Source organism: Triticum aestivum, chromosome 7B (genome assembly GCF_018294505.1).
Source record: "Triticum aestivum cultivar Chinese Spring chromosome 7B, IWGSC CS RefSeq v2.1, whole genome shotgun sequence".
NCBI lineage: Eukaryota > Viridiplantae > Streptophyta > Magnoliopsida > Poales > Poaceae > Triticum > Triticum aestivum.
Genome location: NC_057813.1, coordinates 678,130,984 through 678,144,553, shown reverse-complemented (window position 1 = coordinate 678,144,553; position 13,570 = coordinate 678,130,984). Strand labels below are relative to the sequence as shown.

Sequence of the window (13,570 nt, the reverse complement as noted above, 5' to 3'; positions counted from 1 at the left end):
ATTGCACATATCGAGCATATTGTGTGTATGTTATTGAAATGCTTGGTATGTGTGGGATCTGACTATCTAGTTGTTTATCATTAGTAGCCTCTCTTACCGGGAAATGTCTCCTAGTGTTTCCACTGAGCCATGGTAGCTTGCTACTGCTCCGGAACACTTAGGCTGGCCGGCATGTGTCCTTCTTCGTTCCTGTGTCTGTCCCTTCGGGGAAATGTCACGCTTTGAGTACCGGAGTCCTGTTAGCCCGCTACAGCCCGGTTTACCGGAGTCCTGCTAGCCCAGTGCTACAGCCCGGACCCACTTGCTGATGACCGACACGTTCGAAGCTGGGTCATGGATGCCTGTCCCTGTAAGTCTGTGCCACTTTGGGTTTACGACTAGTCATGTCAGCCCGGGCTCCTTATCATATGGATGCTAGCGACACTATCATATACGTGAGCCAAAAGGCGCAAACGGTCCCGGGCAAAGGTAAGGCGACACCCGTGGGGATACCGTGCGTGAGGCCGCAAAGTGATATGAGGTGTTACCGGCTAGATCGATGTGACATCGAGTCGGGGTCCTGACAACTAGGTTGTGGACTGCGTTCCAAATATTTGTGGTCACCATATTCTGACACTGAATCTGCCCATGTTGTAATATAACAAGTTAAGCACCAATTTAAGTTATAGAATGGTGAAGGGGACAATTGATTGTTTAATTTCGGGTTGATTCCTTCACCCAGATTTGTACAACTGTTCTCTCTCTTAGTTCCTTGGTTTTGTGGAGAGTACTTATTGCTGTTCTTGTGTAAACATTATTTGATTTTCACATGAAAACTTCCTTACTCATAAAAATAGCAACAATGCCTACTGAAACTAGTGGGCTGGTTGAGATGTTCCATGATTCCCTTATAACGACTTCAAAGAGCGGTGTGTCGTGACCATGGCTGCGGTGCCTCGGTGCAGCGATCACCTCCTTAACCAGTCTGGCCGGCGGAGGGTAGGGGAAGTTGAGCTTTGCCTTTATGCCCTTCAGCTCCCTAGCCGCGAGGTCGTAGGCGCACGCGGTGACCTCGGGGGAAGAGTACGTCCCCAGCCACAACTGTGTCTTCGTCACCGGGTGCTTGATCGTTGCCGTGAACTTGCCCTCCCCCGTCTTTCTCACTACAGTTAACTTGCTGTTCTCACCCGCCGCTGCGGCTGCCATGGCCTTCACGACAGTCGAACGGAGGCAGATGCCCTTTGAGGTAGATGCCGGATGTGTGCAAGACGATAGATTTTAATAGCGGGTTTTGCGCAGCTTACCTAGCCGGCATCATGCCGTGCGTCGCGTACGTACGTTTCAGCTTCACCGGAACCACGCCGCCTCACCAGAAATGGAGAGTGGTTATGAACACTGACAAAAAATACATATGATGGCGTGCACGTAAAGCTTGCATTGTTACTTTTCACTTTTGTTTTGGTTGTATATCTCCTACTCCCTCCGTCCCATAATATAAGAACATTTTTGATACTAGTATTAAAACGTTCTTATATTATGGGTCGGAGGGAGTAGCTTATACTCGTATACACGTTGCTGGTCAGGCGTCTGCTTTCTCGCGCGTCCTCGCTTGGAACGGAACACGACAAAAGATATATACCATGGCGTGTATACACTAGTACAGCTTGCATTGCTGATTTTACTGCTTTCATCGCTTTGCCGTTTCTGTTCTCGCGCAGATGCATGCGTCTCCTCGGCCGAGCGCACGCTCTCGTACCTAAAAGGCGCCGGCTACGGGCACGTTTCACGTCAGTCTAGCTTATCGTCCGATGCCCCGGATGAGGATGAGGTGATCAGACCTAGATTACGTGTGCTTAGCTGATGGGAACCACACTTTTCTGCTGCTTATACATATATCATGTGAAGTTTGTCTTCTCTTAAACGAGTGTTGTCTTTTCTTCCATTGCATTTCTTTCCAACGTGGCTAAGCATCATTGCTAGGTTAGGAATTTAACGGTTTAAGTAATTTTCAAAATAAATGAAATTATTTTTTCGGATAAAAAAACATCTCAAGTCAGATTGTCAGATTAATATTCGGTATTTGTATTTTTATCATTTCCGTAAATGTATCTCCAAAAAGTCTTATAGCATTCTAGAGTTTTTCAAGAAAAAAGGCTCTAGGGTATCTTGAACGCTATCCCATAAAACGGACATTAGTATCTGTCCACGGACAGTGATACAGGAGTTGGCCATTCAACCCTATCCATCAAACGTCCAGTCATACTTTAAACGGTATTTGAACAAACTGGATGATCCTTTAAACCGGTCTAAATTCATGACATTTTTTGCATATTTCATTTTAAAAAGTGTACATGACATTTTTTAACATAAAATGTTAATCTAGTCTAAATCTTCGCTAGGCGTGGAGGCGTCCTTGTTCCATGTCCCGTCTTCCCCATGTCCGACATCTTTGCCGGGCCTGAGCTGCACGAAGTGAAGTTGTGGCTCACCGGCGATGAAGAGTAAGAAATGGGACACGGGCATGCCCACATGGGATACGGACCCCTTCTTCTCCCATGTCCTACTCTTCCTTGTCGAATTCCGTTGCTTGGATGTCGTCGGTCAATGTGAGGTCCAAGATGGACGTGGAATGGGCCAAAATCGTTGTCCTTGTGGCCCGACGGGAACCGCGGGTGACGCGGAGCTGCCGATGTAACCGTTCCCATTCGTGATCGCCTAAGCCATCGTGCTCGCCTCCATTGTTGCCGCGTTGCAGCCGGCACAAGCACTGCACGTGCTCCCGTAAAGCCCTACCTCTTGTTCGACGAAGTTCGGCTTCTCCGAGGCCATGGCCGCCGTGGCCTCCCCGCTTGCGAAGTCCCCATAGATTTTGGCCCTCAGCCAGCCGGTAATGCGGGAGGTTGGAAAGGTTGTAGCCTTGCTCCTCCAGCGCCAGCCAAAACATCAACACTGGTGGTGTCGGCTGCTCCTCCGTCATGAAGATGTTGAAGTGTGGTTTCGCCATGGACTTGTGTGAGCGGGGGCGCCGGCTCATCGTCACGTCGTCGTCTCTCACCTCCGGCGAACCAGCCTCTATTCGTCACACATGACAGTGCTGCTAGTCATCCGCAAGCCTGGGCAACTCATGCTTCTTCTCCGCCAAGAGGGTCTCCCACTTTGCTCTAGAGCTTGTCATGGCAAAGGTGGTGCACAGAGGAACGGAAATGGACATGGTGTGGTGCGGATCATGTTGTGTGCGGCCACGTATAAATAAAGGGCATCGACCAAGCCAAACATCAAGTTGTTTCAGTGTAGACACTGGACTGGGTTTCTCGGCTATCACGTCTGTTTAATGTCGACACATAGATAGATGAACAGCCGACATCAATGCAATAGATAGTCATCTCGTCACCCCATCCGGTCACGTCTCTCCGGCATTGAACAGGCGTGGAGACCATGACGTGACGGGGGTGGCGCACTCAGCCAACACTCCCATTCAATGATGGCTCAAGTGACCGGTCGCGTCCCCTCTAGGCTGGCCTGAATGTAGCGTGGAGAGTGGAGAAGCAGTTGCGCCGGAGATGGCGCGTGCTCGAGAGAATATTTTGATTGGACTGGGGTGCCGAACTAGTACGTTGTGGGGGTTTGTAAGCCTGCTCACCTCCCCCTGGTTTGCATCCAGTTGGTGGGATTCCGGACAAGCCAATGCATCCGCACATCAATGGGTACATCGTGGATGGCTTGCTGCTCCAAGACACCTCGATGCCCTTAGTATTTACAGATAGCCGGCACACTAGCCAATACTTGTATGCACGTATTGCATTCTTCAATTCATATTTTCACTCTTTAATCCACACCATAACAATCAATATATACTGTCAGTTTGAGTTAGTATTCTGTACCACATCAATAAGATGGCATGCTAATGACATGAGTTTTTCTAAGATGCATGACTTCGATAAGCACATGACTAATTGTGATGTGCCAAATATTCATGTCTTGGTGAGGTTGGTGAGTGCATGTTGTAAGACTTAAAGGTAATTGATGTGATGCATGGCTAAAAAATTGTGAATGCTGACATTGAACACTTTTTGAGGTGGAGGGCTGCGCATGTTGAGAGAATTGCTTGTGGTCAGGACTAACTTTTTAAGAATACTTTGCTTTTAGTGGGAATGAACTTTTTAGGAATATAGGATTTAGGAAGCCACAAAAATTGATTTTTTCTCAAAGGTAATAGATAATTACCAAGTATTCTTTTAGATGACACTTGCAAAGTGTTCCTCGCATATGCAAGGGCACCATCTTTAATTATTGTGATCAAACTTTTAAATGGTTAACTTCTTTTTATGATTTCCTGTATGTTTTCATTATGGCAAGTAAAGAATACAATCTTTGTGTTAAATAAAATATCACAATTGTAGAAAAGAATTTAATCATGCCTTTTTTAGGATCATTTTTTCATAATTTTATTTGTATGAGCCATAATGGTAAACACTTCCTAAAAGATGAACAAATAACATTGTCCAATAGAGTACAATTTTAAAAGGCTTAATAACATTGTACTCACTTAAGCAGCACCACTAAAGGAATACAATTTGTTTGCCACATCAAGAATCCATAACATACAATAGTACTTGTCAAAAAGAATGAGAACACTTCATAGACAATACATATTTAATTATATCAAAAATAAAATAAAATATAACAACTAATATGGGTATAAATATTATTTTCATACTACTTCGTCAAGTTAAAGAGGAAAAAACAACATCTTCCATAATATTGCCATAAATAATGATGGAGAATTGACGCATTATTACATTGTATACATCAAACATAAAAAAACTATGATGAGCCTGCAAAAACGTTATGAACTATAATTGGGGATAGTCCAAAAATGATCGTTATCAATTTTTTAAATCATAAAGATTCCGGTAAATCATGTTGAATCAATTAACCCATTATTCCTATATAAAGAATGCTAAAGTGCGCGCCTTCCTAGGCTTTTCGAGGGTGAGGAAAGGCTCCTGCCCATCTATTGCCAGTTGGCTAGCGACAGGAGCCTCGTGGGGCGGCTCCGGGCCATCTGATCTGCCTGGACGGCTCGCAACCGGGCGACCCAGTTGGAAGCTCGATGACGGGTGGCCCAAGGGCGCGTGATCTCTATAGTCAACGTGTGTCCAAGACATGTGGAACCAAGGCGCATGATCTCTACAGTCGGGTGAAGAAAGCCTCCCAGTCGTCCATTGCTGGGTAGATTGTGACAGAAGGCTCTCAGAGATGAATAAAATTAGTATCTTCAAGACCGTAATGTACTGTAGATATTACCTTATAGGAGATACTACAAGTTTTTTCAATCATTTTCATATTTCTGGTGATGTTAAGAATGACCGATGTACCAGAATTCAAGGATGCGACCACCCTGAGAAATATGTATATGGATCAACTTTCATACCGCTGTACAGACTGAAACTAGTGAAGCCATCATTGATTGCTAGTTACTGGTCATTTTCGTTCACATCTAAAGGTTGAACCTTGTTCATCTATATTAAAACAACATATTTGTAAGTATGAGAGTATGGAATTTGATGATATTTAGGTGCTTGATTCTTGGATCTTATTCTATTATAGTGGTGAATCCTAATAACAGATTAAAATGCTATCACTACTGGGAAAAGGCTTATAGGTGGGGCACATTATTGGCGGGCACCGATAGGTACATGCCACCGCTATTTCGTCTAGACAGTGGTGGGTACAAAAGAGGGCTGACAACAGGGGTGGGTACAGAAGAGGGCTGACAACAGGTATTGGATGTGCACTAGCGGGCAAAACATGCCGCCCTCCACTAATAAATTCTTACCATGTTAGTCATGGGCTAAATGTTTCGGTGGCACACACATACTTGTCATCCACCACTGCTAGCTCATTTTGTAGTAGTGTATACTTTATAGAGTTTGTGGATCAATTATGCCAAAGTTGTGTATGACGCAACTTCCCGCTTAGTAGTGTAGGACAAAATTAAGAGAGACATTTACTTAGTTGTATTTTTTATAAAACATAATACTAAGAATATGCAGAAGAGTACTGTTGTTTCCCAAAAAACATTTACTTAGTTGCTTACGAGTCTGCGCGATATGGTAGATAAGTTAGGACTTGTCTTTCCTGAAATTTAATTTGCAATATTTCATACGTATTCCTTTACTTTACAAAAACACCTAGGTATTTGAGTAATTTGATTTCTCCAGGCAATAAATACTTAAGTTATAATGCGTTATGCTGCTAACTTCGAAGAACCAAAATAGAGTAGACTATGCTTCAATACGAACATTTGATGGCAATAGTATTCCAAATATAAATCCGCTGTGTGTGTGTGTGCGCGCTCGCGCGTGCGTGCCTGCGTGCGTGTGGGTGTGCGTGCATGCGTGTGTGTGACAAACCATTCAAAAATTACACGTGTCATAAATTAGTTGGATGCAAGGCTGGTACTGATATAAAGAACAATTGACAAACCAGATGTGCATAGAAGGCTCACCAATGCACATGGGTTTAATGTCTGCGAAGCTTTTCACACAACAATGGGTTTTGAGTTATAGGGTTTCTATCTAAACGACTTTGTTTGGCACCGCTATGCACACATGTGAAGCTTTCTGCAATTGAGTTTTAGGGTTCTACGCAATTGGTTTGGGTGGCAACAACCAAATTTATTGCCAAAAAGTGGCCAAAAGTGGCATGTGAATTTTGACAAAGAAAGCATGAGATACAAGAAAGATGCAATTTATTATTGAGTGTCAAGATAGCAAAGCTTTTTTTTTGCGGGGAAGGTTAGCAACGATTTTGACCTAGTAGCTATGTTATCTGGTAACCTGGTGCAAAATTCAATCATCTTGTTGCTTTTTTTAGGGAAACGGCAGGATTCTGCTGCATATTTGTATTGCTTTTCATTTTTTTTATAAAAAGTGCATTGAACCAGAGAGGTTCAACTGGAAAAAACAACTATACGGAATGAGAGAAAAATCATCTTTTTGATCCTTCATACCCAGTAGGACTGAATCTTTCAAGAACATCATCGGTTATCCTCTAAACTTATCTTAGACTAACCTAACACAAGGCATGTGTAATACATCTAGATGTGGGTCATATTAGATCAACTACGTTTGCAATCCTAATCCCTCGAATAAACCAATCGGAAAGTACCTAAAATCACTAGTAATTTCATGATGCAACAAGATCATGTACGTGGACGAAAATAAGATATGCTATAATGCAAATCAAGAGATAAGTACTACAACAGAATGCCACAAATATTATTATAAAAATATTTCATGTTAAGACAACTAATAACGTTGTACTTCAAATATGGTCATACAATCATCGCTACTATATATTTTTAAAGATTATTCTTATTACATAAAATTAATATACCGAAGACCTTCCACTACTTTAGATATCACCAAACGAGTTAATTACTATTTTTTTCTATACATTTGGATACATCTAATACTGTTAAGACTGATCGATGTACCGAAATTCAGGGCCGTGATCCCCCGAGAAATCTGGATAAAGATCAACGTTCATGCCGCCTTCATGACATCAACAAATGAAGCCGCCTGGGATTTGAATGTTAGTGGCCATTTGTAGTTCAGTTATAAAGGTTACAACAAACTTTGTTCATGATATACTACAACAACCTCACGCTTGGATGACATGAGTATGGACTTTTATGATTTTCAGGGTCGTTCGATCTTTGAGTATGATTTCCTGAATTTGGAATTTGCATATTTCATACTTCTTTGCTTTGCATCAAAACATGTAACAACATCGGTGTTTGAGAAATATTTTCTCCCTTCACCTCAAATCAATTATCTCAAACACCACACCAAACAAGATATTGATTAACTAATGGACTAACCTGATTATATTATTTTCATTCAAAATACATTATGGTAACATAAGACAAAGAGTGCACCCACACCAAAACAAAACACAAGACAAGAGTGAACAGATTACATGATTGGTAGAAGGAAACAACATGGTGATAAACAACACCATAGTAAACCCAATACATGGCAGCGACACATGAGAACAACAATGAAAATACATTGTAACTTAAATGATATATGGATTCAGATTGCCTCTGGATTATGATGGCACACGACTATGGGATCTCGGTGCATATTGCGCACAACCGAGGCTAAACAGTAGGAGAATCAGGGAAATACCACGGCTTGGTGAAATTAGAGCACTAGGAGTGACGGGAACGACGGACAACTTTGGTTTCTTGAACGCCAGGTGGCGAGACGGAGCCCCTAGGTGTTTACTTGAGGAGCTTAAGCAGCTTTCTGCATGCGCCACGATCTCCATCCGTCGGATCGGCTGCTGTGGCTGTGGAGCAGGTGCGTGCACGCGCGTTGGCTGTAGGCCGAGACGTGCTCGTGCCGGAAGCGGCATGTGCATGAAAGGATATGCCGGCACCGGTGGGGTGTCACTGGCGGGTGCTTCAAAGGGGAATGGAAAGTAGACTTCCAGCTTGGGCGGCAGTGGAGGCGGTGCTGTGGGATCCAATGGCTGTTGTTTAATGGTTAATTGAGTATGAAGTACAGAAATGCGTAGATGTCTCTAATTTTTGCTGGACTTTCTAGAATATTGTTCTTTCACCTTTTGTGCTTTTAGTACATAATAGATTCCTCATCTTGTTGGCTGTGAATTTATTGAAATGCTTCATCATTATACTGCTTGTTTCATTTGACTAAAGTATGAATAGAAATTTAGGACTTAGTTTGAGTACCACCGCGGCGAGGGCGGGCGAGAAGACGAAGAATCTCCAGGACATGATCACGGCGGTGATGCTGTACACAGTCATCATGTAGAAAATGCCGTACATGATGATGAGGAAGATCAAGATGAAGGGCATGATCATGAAGATGAAGATGCCAGAGCAGATGACGATGGAGGCTGGGTACAGGACCCTCATATTCAAGAGCTGCTTCTCAAGTAGACGGATAACGCAAGAGCTGCCGCCTGAGAGAAAGCCAAGCTGGATCAACTAGAGATAGACGCGGTTACTCCATTGTATGAAGGATGCAGGCCCGAGGATACCCGCCTGAAAGTAACGCTCATGGCTCTGGAGATGAAGGTAAAACACAAAATGACCGACGCATACTTCGACGAGAACATGTCATTCTGGCACGAACGTCTTCCCAAGGGGAACAAGTGCCCGACCAGTTTCGAGGAGGCGAAGAAAATCGTGTGTCCTCTGGATTTACAGCACGTGAAATACCATGTGTGCATGAACAATTGCATCATTTATCGGGACGAGCACGCGGAGTCTACCATATGCCCGGTGTGCGGCGTCACTCGATACAAGAAGAGGAAGAAAGCTCCTCAAAAATCGGTGTGGTACTTTCCGATCACTCCTTGTCTGCAGCGGTATTTCGCGGACCCTAAGGTAGCAAAGCTCCTGAGTTGGCATGCGGATAGGGAGGAGAATAAGCGGGAAGATGACGAAAATGATCCGGAGATAAATAAAAAAGACAAGATGCTGAGTCACCCTAAGGATGCAAGCCAGTGGCAAGCGTTGAACTTCAAATACCCAGAATTTGGGAAGGATCCAAGGAACATCGTGCTGGGCGCGAGCACCGATGCAGGTGGGGCTGGAGGAGGATCAGCCTCTAGTAAGCTCCCTCTAGTAAGATATTGATTGTACTCAGTTTGTTGATGTGGTGTGAAAAGAAAAAACAACTTGCACGATACCTCATTCGAAGCATAAAGCTCACATAAAGCTGCAATACTGCAGTGCTTGCCAAGTGTATTTAGTGCTGATTGCATTTGGCACTGTACATATCCTGGATATCCATCCTGTCATTGGGTAGAGCAAATACTGATTAGATTTTTTTCAGAGGTATGTGTTCCACATTTATGACTGTTCTGATCGGGAGGTGCTACATGTCACAACATCATTAGCTGAATCTTTGATTCTGTTATCTGTTTTCTGTTCAGGAATGATGTGGTATGCTAGTTTTACCATTGCATGTGCAAACTAACTTCATATCAGTTTTACTCAGGTATTTCTCTATTTCAACAGCTCTGTTAAAATCAGATGCTAATTATTTTTAATCCACTGTTCCTTTTTTTTTGTATGTCTATGTTTGGTTTGAGCCTAAGTTGACCCTACGAAATATTTGGCACTAGCTAAAATTTGGCCGAGGTTTTGCTACGTTGACAAGAATATGAAATAGAGTTGGCAAGTTGGTACGGGCCTGCCAAAAAAAGTTGTAATCATTGAAAGAAGCATAAGTTGTTTGGCTATGGCCAATTTTTTTATAAGGCTGATTTTGGGTACCAACCAAACATACCCATAAGGCGCAGCATATGCCACCTGAGAAAGATTATTAGTTATCATGTCTGTTATTATGAAGTACACCATATGCTTCCCCTGTCCGTGTTTATAACTATATTTAAATAAATTTACGGAGTAGATTCTGCAATAGTTAGTTGACAGACTCACTTAGTCGGTCTGAAACTTTTAGGATTCTGCTTTTCATTGTTTTGAGGGTATGACTCAAAAACTTTGTCTGGCTTTGCTGTGTAATTTGACCAGTTATTTCCCCCTGTTCCTCCCGAATACACCCTCCGCTTCTTGCATGTCTACTTTTACTTTCTGTAACAAAATTGGTCCAGGTAGGCTGTTTAGGCCCTCCGCTTCCTGCATGTCTACTTTCTACACAAATTAGTATTTGTATACTGTTTTACATTTAGCATAATTTCCTTACACGGTGTAACTGTAGGGATGTCTTCTTCAATCATCTAAATATCATTGCTGCAGCCTGCTGACTGCAGGGTTTGTCTGCTTGATTCATTTGTGAAATTCTGAATACCATTAGCTTGACTATGATGTACAGGTAGTTCTTTGGTGGGAGGTTCTTATTGCTACGAGATCCATCTTAGGTCAATATTGTATGTTTATTTGTTTTTTCCATCTATGAATGCATAAGTGCTTCCTTTTGCCTTTCAGTACTCCACATGGGCTTCACATGGTAAGTAAAATTGATCAGGTGCATCCTGATCGAGCCATTGACCCCCTTGGAATTATATGTTCTGTGAGCAAGTTGACATACCAGTTTCTCTGGTACAATAGAACTTATTTATGGCTTGTTGGTCTCTTCTCGTCAAATGTTCTGTCAAATGTTCTGACCAAAGGTTTAGTGTTTATCCTTCATTTGCAAGAATACTAGGTGTCGGCTATGATTTTGAACACCGAGGGATAGACCTAGGAACAAATGAACCACACAAATTGCACAAAGAATTTCACTCGAATCACCAGTTACATATTTTAGACAAGTTAGTGGCTGGCCCATTGTATCAGTGTGCTATATTTGGTAGGCTTTGACATGAACTTTTGGAATTGCTCTGTTCCGGATGCATCATCATCATCGTCCTGACGGTGCACATAGACAGATACCCTTAGCCTTTCAGGAGGCTTTAAGAATGTAAAATTTGGTTGATTAGATCAATGTTTCGGCAATTTGAATTTGACCTATTCTCCAATCCATCCACCTGTTCTTTTTCCTATTCATATGCAGGAACCTTGCAGTGCGATTTAACTCATGAAGATGGTCGAATCATATTTCTGTGTGAACAAAGAAGCTGTAGTTATTTGTGTAGATGTTCGTATAGTGTACTTATGTACAGAGTTTGGTGGTAACATGCAAAAGGATTCAGATTTGTGAAGTTAACTAGGAGTAAATTATATGGTTAGAAACATGCCTTTTCTTGCTCACGGAGTTTCGGGTCCTGCAGAGGGCTGGGGTAGTACATATCATGACTGTTATGATGAAATAGCCATACACTTCCACTATGAGGTTTACAATATTTAAATAATTCAGGAAATAGGTTCCTGTAATAGCTAGCTGGCAAAACTCAGTCTGCCGTGCCACTTTTCTGTTTGTGCTGTTCTTTGTTCTGTGGGCCTGGCTCATAAACTTCACTAGGTATAACGTTTGCTAGTTGTAGCTCAATTTGGAGAGTAGTGAGGTGCGTGGCTGCTTTGGGGGTGTACTTCCTCGGGTTCTCTTGCCTGGGAAACCATTTGTGATTGTGTGCTCCTTGTGGTGACGCCCGACCAATTATTTATGCTGCCTACACCCCTCTCACCCTCTGTTTCTTCCATGTCTACTTTCTGTGAGAAAATCGGTTTAGCTAGGCGGCTGTTTTCGGTTTTCTGTAGTTTTCTTATAAATGTGACTATGGAGTATGATATACATGCAATTCCTTATCTGGTTTCTTTGCATCGAGCTCAATGTAATATCAATATTTTTTGCTGCTGCTGTCATCAGACATCCTCACTTCACCTCAAACATTGCTCCCAGTGCTCGCCGCTCGGGCTGTGGAAGATGCTCCACTCCTGAGATCTCCGACCATCTGTTCGTTGATTGCCCTTTTGTCGACTCGCAACATTCTCTGAAAAGAGGGCTTGAGACCTATGGATTGTTCAAAACCCACTTGCTCTTCACCCACATACCTAGAGCAACATTCTTATTATCCTCCTTTGGCTTGTCTGGTCTAATCTGCCATATTTCTCTTTGTCGGCGACATCCTTTGGCATTGTGATGAAGATATTGCCTTGTCTTGTCGAAAAAAAAAGATTCGATAACACTGCTGGCTCTTGGCTAACTGAAGCTCGAAGCTTCCTGCTGTCCCCTCTCTCCTGATTTTTTGTTTTGTTTTGATGGACACTGAGTTGTAGGCTTGAGCCGCCCTATTATTATTGGGCCTCTTCTGTCCTCCATAGATATATCCAGAGGCATGATACTGTCAAATCTTCCTCCGAAGAAATTAGTGATGCACTTGCCAAGGAAGGAGAAGATTTAGAGATGATGCTAACATGTTGAGAACTTGTATTAATGCTCCAATAATTCCTAAAGTTCAATATTATTCTCCACAAATGTATTTAAGTTAAACTACTTAATTTTATTAACACGCTTGGTGAGCGGCAATATTAGGAACGCAAACTCATTAATTCAATAGTTTTATCGTTGGTTTAACTCTTTGTATTTTTGCCTTTTTTGTTCACACTTGTATTTATGTAATTTATGTTTCAGGTCCAAACGGAGTAGAAAAACTGTACTACAAACATTTTCCAGGGTAGACAACATGTTGGTGCCTGAAGCCACTCTGCGGGGCACGACAAAGACGGCCGGGATCAGGAGACTTGCCTCTTGGCAGTCACGGCGTAACATGCGCGCACCCATCTGCCGTTCAAATAAGATCCAATGGCACTGAGTGGCCCAAGTGAAAACAAGCCACTTCGTTCCTGATCCAAAGATTAACTAGATATAATTAGCTCACGAGGCTATAATCTCCTTACTTGTAAATGATGTAGCCATGTTGTTTAATGAATAAAGCAGATTTAACTTTTAAAAATATAGTGGACGGTTTGCCAGAATAGAATCTGCATCATGCTTGCTGAATTTGTACTCATTCTCATTAAAACTGGGAACCGGCACAGATCAAGCATGCATTAATTGATTCATCAACACATCCAGCCATCAGCCACCCATTAGAGAGGTTAACAGAAGATCAATACTTGCACATCTTTAGGGCAGTTGACGATACA

At 42.6% G+C, this 13,570-nt stretch overlaps 1 long non-coding RNA gene across 1 annotated transcript; it reads left to right on the top strand.

Annotated features, from left to right (window-relative positions):
• The first annotated feature begins 9,719 nt into the window (after window positions 1-9,719).
• LOC123160066 (uncharacterized) lies at window positions 9,720-13,147 on the top strand. Its single transcript, XR_006479984.1, has 3 exons — window positions 9,720-9,856; window positions 9,955-10,019; window positions 13,056-13,147. It is a non-coding gene; the product is annotated as an uncharacterized lncRNA (long non-coding RNA).
• Window positions 13,148-13,570: the final 423 nt, after the last annotated feature.